The following is an 11,268-nucleotide window of genomic DNA, read 5'->3' as shown; positions in this document are numbered from 1 at the left end:
TACTTATGGACACTTTGAGTGTTTCTAAATCTTGGCTATTGTAAATAACACTGCAATGAACCTGGGGGTGCACATATTCTTTGAATTAGTGTCTCTGTTTCCTGTTTCTTCAGATATACTTCCAGAAGTGGAATCACTGTGTATAAAGCACTTTCATTTTTAATTTTTGAGCAATGAAATGCAAATTAAAACTACAATGAGATATCACCTCACACATATTAGAATGGCTATCATCAATAAATCAACAAAAAACAACTGATGGCCATGATGTGGAGAAAAGGGAAAACTTGGACACTCTTGGTAGAAATGAAGATTGGTGCAGCCAATATGGAAAGCAGTATGGAGTTTCCTCAGCATGCCTTTTGATGACCCCTGTGGAACCAGTTCCATGCATGCTGTGTTTCTGTCTATACTGAACATTAGAAAGCACAAAAAATATTTTTCTACAATGATTTGAAATTAGCAAGGCAATGTTCAACTTATTTATGCTATTTTTGTTGTTGAAAACTAAAACATATATAAGCTTTCTTCTGAAGTAATCAAAAATTTCAGACTACCCTGTGCTTGTCTGTTTTAGCTGCATTTAAGACCGAAAGGAAATCACACCATATAATGCACTATGTACATATAATGTAGATTCTAGCCCCAGCCTGAAGTTATTCTTATCTACTTGGGGGTGGTAGGAAGAATGATGCAAATATTATTTCATCTGTTGGCAGTGCACTCCCACATCTAAAGTGCTCATGAAAAGTGGGCAATGAAAAGTTAGCATAGGGTGTCATAAGAAATAGAAGGCAAACCAAATTTAATTTTGGGAATTTTATGGGCATTGTGAGGAAAACATGAATGTCACAATGCTATAAATGTCAAATGTCTGAAAGATGCTACCACTTGCACGCCATATTCCCTTTCCACTGTGACTTATCAACAAAGTTTAGTGGGCACTGAATAAGGAGCTTTTTAGAATAAAAATATGCTGATGTACACATTGGTGCCAAGACACTCACGGCCAAATGACAACGGACCCAATATTGCAACATCAGTAATTTATACTGTACTGTGGACTTTGGAGAGTGGTGGATTATGTGAAGTCTGCCATGACCCCCTAAGTCATCGTGTTTAGGGTGGCAATAGGGTGGGTAAGATATAATCATAATAATGAAAAAATGATTAGAATATATAGGAAACCTATCCACATGGAATGGCAAATGTAGCCCAACCCTATTGGAAAGCCCATAGGCACGTGTCAGCATGCAGGACGCCAAACCCATGGATCAGCTTTTCCATGTGAAATCAGGCCTGCATTACACCTAGGCTGCTTAGAGGCTTGCTCCTGCTAAAACTCCCTCACTCTGAGTTGAGGCAGCAAATGCTTACCACATATCTTTAAAGTAACTTCCTGAAGTCTATGCTAATTCTCCCAAGGATTAAACTGTAACCAGACCAATTACTGTTATCGTCCCCTTGCATTTGCAACATTTTTTTCTTGTTTATCTATAAGAAGTAATCACTAACATCCTTTCCATTGTTATCTGTGAAAAGTAATTCCCTAAAGCAAACCTAAGCATAATGAATGAGAACCTTCTTTTATGTACCCTATTAGAAAGACAATAAAAGCCTGCCAAGACAAGGGTCATGGAGCTCTCCCCTTGAGAGAGTGGCCATGCGGTCCCTTTTCCTCCACAGGTGGTCCATATGAATTTGTCTTGTCTCATCCACAATGCCAGGGACACTGCAGGCCAGAGTCTGCACCAAGAACAAACAACCACTATTGTTTCTTGATACTCCCAGAATAAGGAAGCCACCATGCTCCAGTTGCCACAGTAAATTAGATAGTCAAATATATTTTCCAAAGTTTCCATTAAAGCCCAGGCAGATAAGAGATCATTAGTGTCTCACAAAATAGTGTTGAGTTTCCTTTCATTTTCCTAGTGACTGTTTAGACCTGTTTGTAATAGTCTGTTCACGAATCTCAAACATCATTAAGAATGTGAACTTTTATATGCCTTGCATTGATACAAGCACTTTTGAAAAGTGGTTAATATGACTGTAACAAAGGCACTATGCTAGTTGAAAAAAAAACCCTTTGCAGAAAACTAAAAAATGTGGCACATCTTTCCATAATTGTACAGTAACTGTGCTCTGCAACTGCCTTAAGCACTGTTCACTATGGTGACACCATAGCACACTCTGGGTAATTTATCTAGACTGTTGCAAGAATTTCATGTAGAACTTGTTCTCAGCCACTTGAGGGAGAACAATTAGTGTCTCCTCCGAAATGGGTGTCTCCTTGGATCATACCTCCTAAGCAGGATGAAAATAGGAACAGCTAATGCCCATCCTGGTTGAAACCCACTGGATATAGCACACCAGGCAAACCAAAACTCTGAGTGGTATGTGATGCTTGTTGCTGCTCCTTTTACCAACAGTGTGGCTATTTTGGCTCTGGGCACTACCAAAATATTTATTGGGCATAAAAGGCTGCCCAATGGGAATGAGTGCCATGGTTAAGAAAAGACAAAAAATGAACCGATAAAGGAAATTTCTCTTATCTTTTCTCAGAACTCCAAACTAAAAATAAAGCAAAGGACACTATGAGCTACTATCAATGTAAACTAACAAAGCAAGAAACACCCACTACCATGCACACAAACATACTCACTTGTAGGGTGCTTGTGAAAATGTCATGAATTAATATATGCAGAATGTATTAAATATTATATGCCACAAATTAAGTGCTATATTACTGTTATTATCACTTGTATTGAGATGGGCCTATATCCATATTAGATGACTCAAAGGAATAAGATGCACTGAATTGCTCGTGATATCTACTCCACAGTCAAGTCTCCACAAGAAAAGGATAAGTTGTTGTTAGAGGACTCACTTTTGCACCTTAAAATCAATACAGAAAGAGAAATGAAAGAAATAATGGGAGCAGTTAGGATAAGGGTAACTAAGGATAGAAAACAAATAGAATTCTAAAAATACCCTAGTAAGAATCCTAAAGAAATGAGATTACCAGACAGACTTAAAAAACATTTTTCAGAATTCCCCCACTGTTTTGAATTTTAGGAGTCTTGTGAGCAGCCATGTGATTACAGAGGTGAAAGGTCCCAGGCTTATAACACCCAAAAGTTGAAATTATTTTTCTATCTGCTTACTTTCTACTGGAGGTCAGAACCCTGCTGCTTTAGTTAGTATGATAGTCAGGCAGTCTATGTTTATGTAACACAACTGGTCTGAACTTTCCCTGCTCAATATCTGGGTTCAGAAGTGCTGTGTATAGATGTGACTTCCAAATGGTCATATTCACCAGGGTGCTTCTCACACATAAGCCTAATTCATCACCCTATTCAATCTTCTCTTTAAATTATCATGCTTCAGACATATTTAGAATATTGGAGCTGGAAAGCCAAAAAGGATCTTTGACATCAAATTATCCAACCTCCTCATTTTACACTCACAACTGATAACTTGTCACCAACGTTGCTTCTGGCATGATTAAGGCTGCTAACACTGGAAAAATAGGAAGTGTTCCTCTTTTCTACATTCTCAGAAAGTCCAAGGTCATAGTCCCGCCACCCCACCCCGCCACCTCTCACACAGTTCTCAGTGTTTCCTTTCTAGCACTGTATGAGATAGCTTAAAAAACAACACCCCTTTGTTGCTGAGGGAAGACAAAAGCCCAGCCTCCAAGCAGTGGAGAGACTCATAAGAGCTCGAGGAAGGTCAAAAGGGTAAATTACCCTGTGACTTGTCTATGATCAGCCTCTTTCTAGCTACTACAAGGATGAGACTGAATACAGAAAAGGGAAAGATGAACAAAAAGGAGTATAAATAATCAAAGAAAAAGCTTTAAAAAGTTATGGTCCTCATACTTTTTAAGCTTTTACACGCATTCTGCTGAATTCTTTTTGGAAGAGAATTAAAGATTATTTCCAGAATTGTTTAAAAGTAGGAATATGAAATGACTTGATATTGTGTGATTTTTTAAAAATTTCCAGTAAAAAAAAAAGAATATGGCCATAAATTGGGAGAAATGGTCCAGAATTGAGAACTGTAATTATTGAGGAGTCACTTCTTTCTGGAAAAAGTAAGAAAGGTTTCATAAAAGAGGTAAAGTTTCACATATCTTTCCCCTCTTCTGTTGCATTCTATATTGTTTCTTTTCACAGATGACTCAAATAATATGATTATATTAGTTTAAATTAGAATAAGCACATCTTTACTTCTCTCCGTCTGTCTGTCTCTCTCATACAACCACACATAGAAACATAAGTACCCATTGCATCCTGCGATCTTTCACTCTATATAATGCAACTTTAGCATTCAGTGCATTGCACTGAAAGTGCTCTCTAGGATGCAGTAAGCTCTATGAGGACAGAAACCTTGTCTGTGTCACCAGTCAATGTTTTTTAGCACAGAAAAAGTACACAATCATTCGAATGACTGGATTATTCATTGGAGAACTATGTGACTGTGATTTCAAGAATCTGTGAAACTGAGAATATATTCCTAGGCAATGTTTTCTCACAATACACCCCACCCCCAGTATTTATAAGAGTTATTGTCCATCTTCTTCAGATATGCGGGATTCCAGGACCTAGCATTATGTAGGCACTTGGATATTGGTGTAATGGCATAATGAATACATTATAAAAATCATTTAATAAAGTGACCTTAGTATACCTAGAGGTTATATAATAGACCCTTTTAATATAAAATCTACAAACTCCTTTAAGTAACAAAAATGAGAAAGAATAAAATATAAGTAATAATTAAAATTTTCTAGTTGAATGCTTTCCAACTACTGCTGTGTGTAAGAAATGAATAACACCAAAATTAAATTTGACCTTACACCTAAAAATAATTCCAGTTTTACAATAAATTCACTTGTTATAGGGAAGTTCACTTGTTGTATAAATTCCATATAGAATTTATGTGCTTAGTCACCATATACCTGACAATGCAAAGAGTAGATACCAACTAATGTTCATGATATGGAATAACTGTAGCACATCCATTAACTAGGATATTTGTAGATGTTTCTGTCAGGAGTATAGATATTTATTTGAAGCAAGGCATTATCTGTAAAAGCCTTTAGTGCATACGAAGAAGTGAAAAATACATATGTTTCTTGCACCCGGCTGGTGTAGCTCACTGGATTGAAACGTGGGCCTGTGAAGCAAGGGGTTGTCGATTTGATTCCCACTTGGGGTACATGCCTGGGTTGCAGGCCAGGTCCTCACTCAATAGGGGGTACACAAGAGACATCCACACATTGATGTTTCTCTCTCCCTATACCTCTCTAAAAATGAATAAATAAAATCTTTAAAAAATGCATATGGTTCTCAAAGTACTTTGAAATTCCACACAAACAAGGATATGAGCTTAATAAATGCTTTTTATGCCAAGATGTTACTAATTATAAAAAGCTTTAGTTAAATGTATGTGATCATTCTATATGATACTAACATACAAGATTCTAGAGAGATTTGACTCCTCCTTTTTTATCATCTTGCAAAGATAATAATAATAGGTCCTCTGATTCATTACCTCTTTTTGTCATTAGGACTTTCCATACTCCTAGTTTCAGCTGCTGCAGTTTGTTTATTGATTTACAAATTTTTTTCCACCTCTGGTTTCTCACTATCCTAGTTTATTATTCAAGGCACCAAAGTGACTTTTCCAAATACAGATTTGATCATGTTACTACCCTGATCAAACCGACAATGCCTTTTTTTCTTAGCATGATATTAGAGGTTTTTCATGATTAGACTGGAGCCTACTTTCACAGCCTTATCCTTGTCACCGTCCCCTTGTGCCTTATCCTGTATTTAGTGACATCAGATGCCTCACCATGGCCAAAACATGTTACTAACTGGCACAGGTCTATGCCTTTGAATCTGCTGTTCTCTTTTCTATCTCTTGCAGACAATACAATTTTATTCTCCCTTCTAACTCCAGGTTTAGTGTAACTTGCTAGGTCTTCCTACCCAGAATGTGTCAGTGGCTGCATCCTCTCTATCCTCAGTGCACTCTGTGTATCCTTCTATGGTGGCACTGACAACTCTGCACTATTTGGTTTATTCATGGCTTTCTGCACCACTTGATTGTGAACTCCTGGATGATTAGAGCTCAAGTTGTGTATACTGCTTACTAAGTATTTGTTACATGAATGAGTGAATGAGTTAATGAGTTCATTATTTTCCTGTTATGGATATTAGTCAGCATTCAAAAATAGTCCTTTTGCATTTGGGAATTTCTTTATTTCCATATAGTCTCAAGAGGCCCCTTAAATTTAACAGCGGTCTGGGAAAAGGAAATGTAATAAATGGGAAAGTATTTTTAAGTAGGCATGTGTAGGCATTAGCTTAAATCTTTTAAAGACAGAGGTTACCCTTCAGAAAGCCGTATAAATGATAACATTGAAAAATAGTTTGTTTTATAATCCCTAGGAGTGAAAAGTTATTTTCTTTATCCCTCTGAACAATAAGGTGATAACTTTATTTCAACTCCTTCCCTCAACCTGTTTTTAGCAAAGTTCTTTCTTCCAGACTTCTGGTCTCTAAAAAGTGAAAAGGAATTATTTTTATACTAAGTGGTCTTGAGTTTCATAATTTTATGAAGGTCCAGTAAGATTTACAAAAGTTGTAGCATAGTTTAAAAAGTAAATTGTTTCTTGTAGGTAAAAATCTTTTGTTCAATTTACAAAACTGTGGGAATTTATCTATCCAAAATTTAATTCACAGTTTTATTTTAGTATAATTCAAATTATGGCATATTTTTTAAGCAAGCCATAGAATCATGTGGTTTTTAGATTAAAAGAAGCATTAGGACCCTTTTTGTCTAATATACATGATATATTTGGTGAGACTTTGATGTGATTTCTATTTATAGGGAAAAACATTGGTGATAAAAGAAATATTATATTTTTATTTTTTATTCTCACAGGAGGGCATGGTTATTGATTTTAGAGAGGACAGGAATGAGAGAGAGAGAGAGAGAGGAAGAGAAATATCAATATGAGAGAAAAACATCATTCTGTTGCCTTTCATGAGTGTCCTGAGCGAAAACTGACCCTGCATACTGGGCATTTGCTCTAATCATGAACGAACCTGAGACCTGTTGTTCTGCGGCAGGATGCCCAACCAACTGAGCCACACTGGCCAGGGCAAGACATTATATTTTCAAAAAGCCGCACAGGAGCTTTTCATCTATCAGCTTTAAGGGTAACCATAAAATAAATGCAAATAATTCTTGATCTATTTCAAAATTAAATAAGAGATCTATGTACTTATTTATCAACTCAGTCTTTACTAACATCTCGGGTTTGTTTCATTAATCTTGATATAATTGTTAATAAATCATAAATGAAATTCAATAACATTAAAGTTATTAGACTAAAACAAAAGAAAACAAATAATGCCAGAAGGTTTCTAAGTTACAAGTTACCTCTCTATCATGTGATTTAGCAAATTTCAGAAGTTGCAAGAGTAAATTTTCTGAATCTTGGGACCATATGACCAGTCCCAAAGCTCAAGGAGAGAGGCTTGAATCCACACTTCCATGATTGAGGAATCAAAGCAGATAGCCCAGCAGAAGAGCCTACCTCTCCAACAGGCTCAGGGCTCAGAGCTCAAGGCCTGTGCCCTACTTGGAAGTTTGGGGATTTTTGTTGGCCTAAGGAATCAATCGGCAATGTGCTGACAACTTTTATTTTTTTAAAAAATGAAATCCTTAAGCTTTGAGCTCAACATGCAGTCTGCACTTCTTAAGTCACTTCAATGCCCCCAAAGCCATTTAATAACTGATGTGTTTGTGTTTTCAAGTCAGAAAGAGCAAAATGCATCAATCAAAGACACTTTTGTTCCTAAAGTTCATTCATTTGCATTCTAAGTAAGACTAACGGTTTGTGGGTCAAATGTAAACAAAAGACTGCTATGTGGCCCAACATCTCAGGCTCCTGAAAGCTCCAGGCTTCAAAGGCAGCTGTGAGATTTCCCTAGAAGCCCCTCCTATGTGCCTGACAAATGCTCTATAGAAATCCTTGCATGGGCATTGGGGGAGTTTTTGCTTATACAATGATGTCATGATGTGACCTTTCTCATTTCTATTTAAAGAGTTTTTCTAAGAATAACTGAAAAATGATTTGGGTGCCATTTAATGGATATCCTCAAAGGCCGTTGAACTTATTTCATTACAATGAAGCAATAGAAACTAATAGAAGTATCCTGATCCCGTCAATCAGATTCTAACTTACTGTGCCAACTTTTCCAAGTTCCCTTTCCCTTAAAATGCTTCTGTTTCTTTACATTGTTAAATGGAGAAATATGTGTATCTTGCATTTTCCTTTCTCTAAGAGTGTTCCAATTAATGAAACTTGGGTCCATTGGAAGTTTTTCTTATGGTCTCAGCTTAGATGATAGAGGTAAATGGAGAATTTTAAAAACCACATTGTTTCTTTCCTCAAAATCTCATCCAAATCATATAAAATAACTTTTACCTGCCCTACAAAACCCAAATTGATCTTCTTACACAGAAAAAAATTATTTTACTGTTTTCAACAGCTATACACTGTTGAGAAAACAACAAGTAGTGCACAGAACAGAAAACTGCACCCCGCTCCCAGACCATGACTACTTTAGTACAGGATTATTTTATTTTTCTTACTCATACACATACATAAACATTCTGAGTTAGCTAAAAAGTTGTGTAAGCTGTAAATAAAAATGTTTAAAAAGAGAAGCATCTATACTTTCATTCAGTGTGAGACCTCATATGAAAGGTCAGTGAAAGGAGGAACATATAGCCAGGAAAACAGAGGTTGCAGGGTGTTCATAAAAGAGTGGTTCTAGTAGAAACAGATCTACCTTAGGCAAAAGGAATTTGTGACAAGTTAATTGAGTCACTCATGTCATAGGCCCAGGACTTATTGCATCATTTGTGAGCCCTGGTGCAAAATGAAAATGTAGGGTCCCTTGTTCAAAAGTTATTCATATTGTTAAGAACCATTAGAGCAGCGGAGCATTAAACCAAGTGTGGGATGCTTCTGAGCTAAATTCCCTGAGTAACTGGTTTCACATTCCAGGTTGCATACCCTTGAAGTGGGCCTTACACTGATCTAAGATCCATGTGTCCCATATGAATCTCAAGTAAGCCTGAAATTTCTCCCTAGGTGGCCTTAGTTTTTTCATCTTATAACTAAACCCCTTCAAGCTTCTCTACTGTCAGAATCCATGAGGAAATGTCCTTTTTTCTTTACCCATTTTGCCTTACACTTTTTCCTTAGAGAATACAAATATTATTCTGCTTGAATAAGAACAATATTATTCTTATTAAACTAAGAATCTGCTGATGACAAAAGATGTATGTGTTACTAAATATGGCTCTCTAAAAGATAAATCTGTATTCCCAGCTATTGGATAGTCTGTGGTTGAACATAAGTGCAGGATAGCTTGGCTTCACTTTTTCCCTAATTACTTCCTTAAACCTGAATCACCATAGCAGCTTCCTGGACCCCAGCATCCTCTCTGCCCACATGCTCAGATCGTTCTTTTATGCTGGAGGACTCATGGCTTCTCTGTTTATCCTGTGAGATCTAGTGATAAAGTAGATAGGACATATATTAAAATCAGTCAGAATTGTTTTCAAACACCTTTGCTACTTTTTGTTTTGTTTAACAAATGCATTTTACTTTGAAAATGTTAGTTTATTAATGCTTATAACCACCCTGTGAGTACAAATATGATCCTTGTCACCTTGTTTTGGATGAGCAAACTGAGGCCCACAGATGTTAAGTAATTTGCCAAAGTCACTCAGTAGCTGAGTGGCAAAATTGGATTTCAAATCTCTGCATGCTGACTCCAGAACGCCTGTTCTTGAACATTCCTCTGTGTGCACTCACTGAATTAGGTGGCCTCTCCCACCACTCACAGGGTCACTGGACTAAGCACAAAACCTCCCTAAACCTTGGTTTCCTTATTGTAACCCAGATATAATAACCTCAAATGGTGACTATAAGGATTAAATTTAAAATGCCTATGAAATATTTTATAAGGCTTTATGCAAATATTAACAGTTCTACAACTTTTACTTTGGTTGAAGAGACTTCCACTGTTTGTGAAATCAAATCCAAATTTCTTTAGCTTTCAAATCCATCAACTAGTACTTCAAGCCAGTCATTCCACTCTCTTCACTGTTTTTCACACATTTATTTCCATTTTTACATTTTTAAGCTTGAAGAATCCCCAAGCCTTTCCTCAGTTCAAGGCTTTTACTGTGTCTTGCATCTTATAAGCAACCTTCTTAGATAATGCCAGTCTAGTGTGCCAATCTTTCTTTTATTTTTTTTTCTTTTTAAAGATTTTACGTATTTTTAGACAGAGGGGAAGGGAGGGAGAAAGACAGGAAGAGAAACATCAATGACTGGTTGTGTCTCATAGGACCCCAACTGGAAAGCAGCCTGAAACTCGGGTCCTGACCAGCAACCCAGGCATGTGCCCTGACTGGGAATCAAACTGGGGACCCTTTGGTTCAGAGGCTGGCACTCAATCCAGTGACCCACAGCAGCCAGAGCATGTTTTTTCTTTTCTGACCCTGATTTCTCATACCTCTTTCATGGATAAATTGCTCATCTTCCAACTTCATTATACATCCCCCGAGAGCAGGAGTAATTTTTTGCTTACAGTGTATATGTTGTCTCCACAGGAAAGTGGTTTGCATTGTTTCCATTTCTCCCCATAGTCTCATCCAAGTGCTGGGCACAGGCTGGGCCTTCAGAAACACTTGTGGATTTTTTTAATGTGCACAGCCTCCACTTGACTGTGCGGTACACAATGAACATGACATAAATCATATTTTAAAGACAATCCATTACCACATAAAGACTACCAGAAAAATTACTCATACTGTTTGTGTAAATGGATCTATATAATTATAATGTTTAGAAGTTGGAATAAGGATGAAGAAAAGAAAATCATGATTTTTTAAGCTAAAAGGAACAAAAGAACTTCTAATCCAAATATCTTCACTAGTGTCTCACAGAACAGGTGTGAGATTTATTAAAAATAATTTGTTACTAATGTTAGTTAATGTGTCAAGTTTGTGAATGACTTACTGTTTTTTTGTGTGTGCGGATTGAATTGGATTACAGGTTTCCCCAGTAATAAGCTCACTTGTATTCAATTGCTTTCTTGACTGGCAAGGCTAAGTTTAGCCACTTTTTTTTTCACATAAGGAAACTGAAGCTCAGAGATAAGAAAG

This window comes from Artibeus jamaicensis, unplaced genomic scaffold, assembly GCF_021234435.1.
Source record: "Artibeus jamaicensis isolate MK-2021 breed Jamaican fruit bat unplaced genomic scaffold, CSHL_Jam_final scaffold_461, whole genome shotgun sequence".
NCBI lineage: Eukaryota > Metazoa > Chordata > Mammalia > Chiroptera > Phyllostomidae > Artibeus > Artibeus jamaicensis.
The sequence above is the reverse complement of the archived record's forward strand: the minus strand, read 5'-3'. Positions refer to the sequence as shown.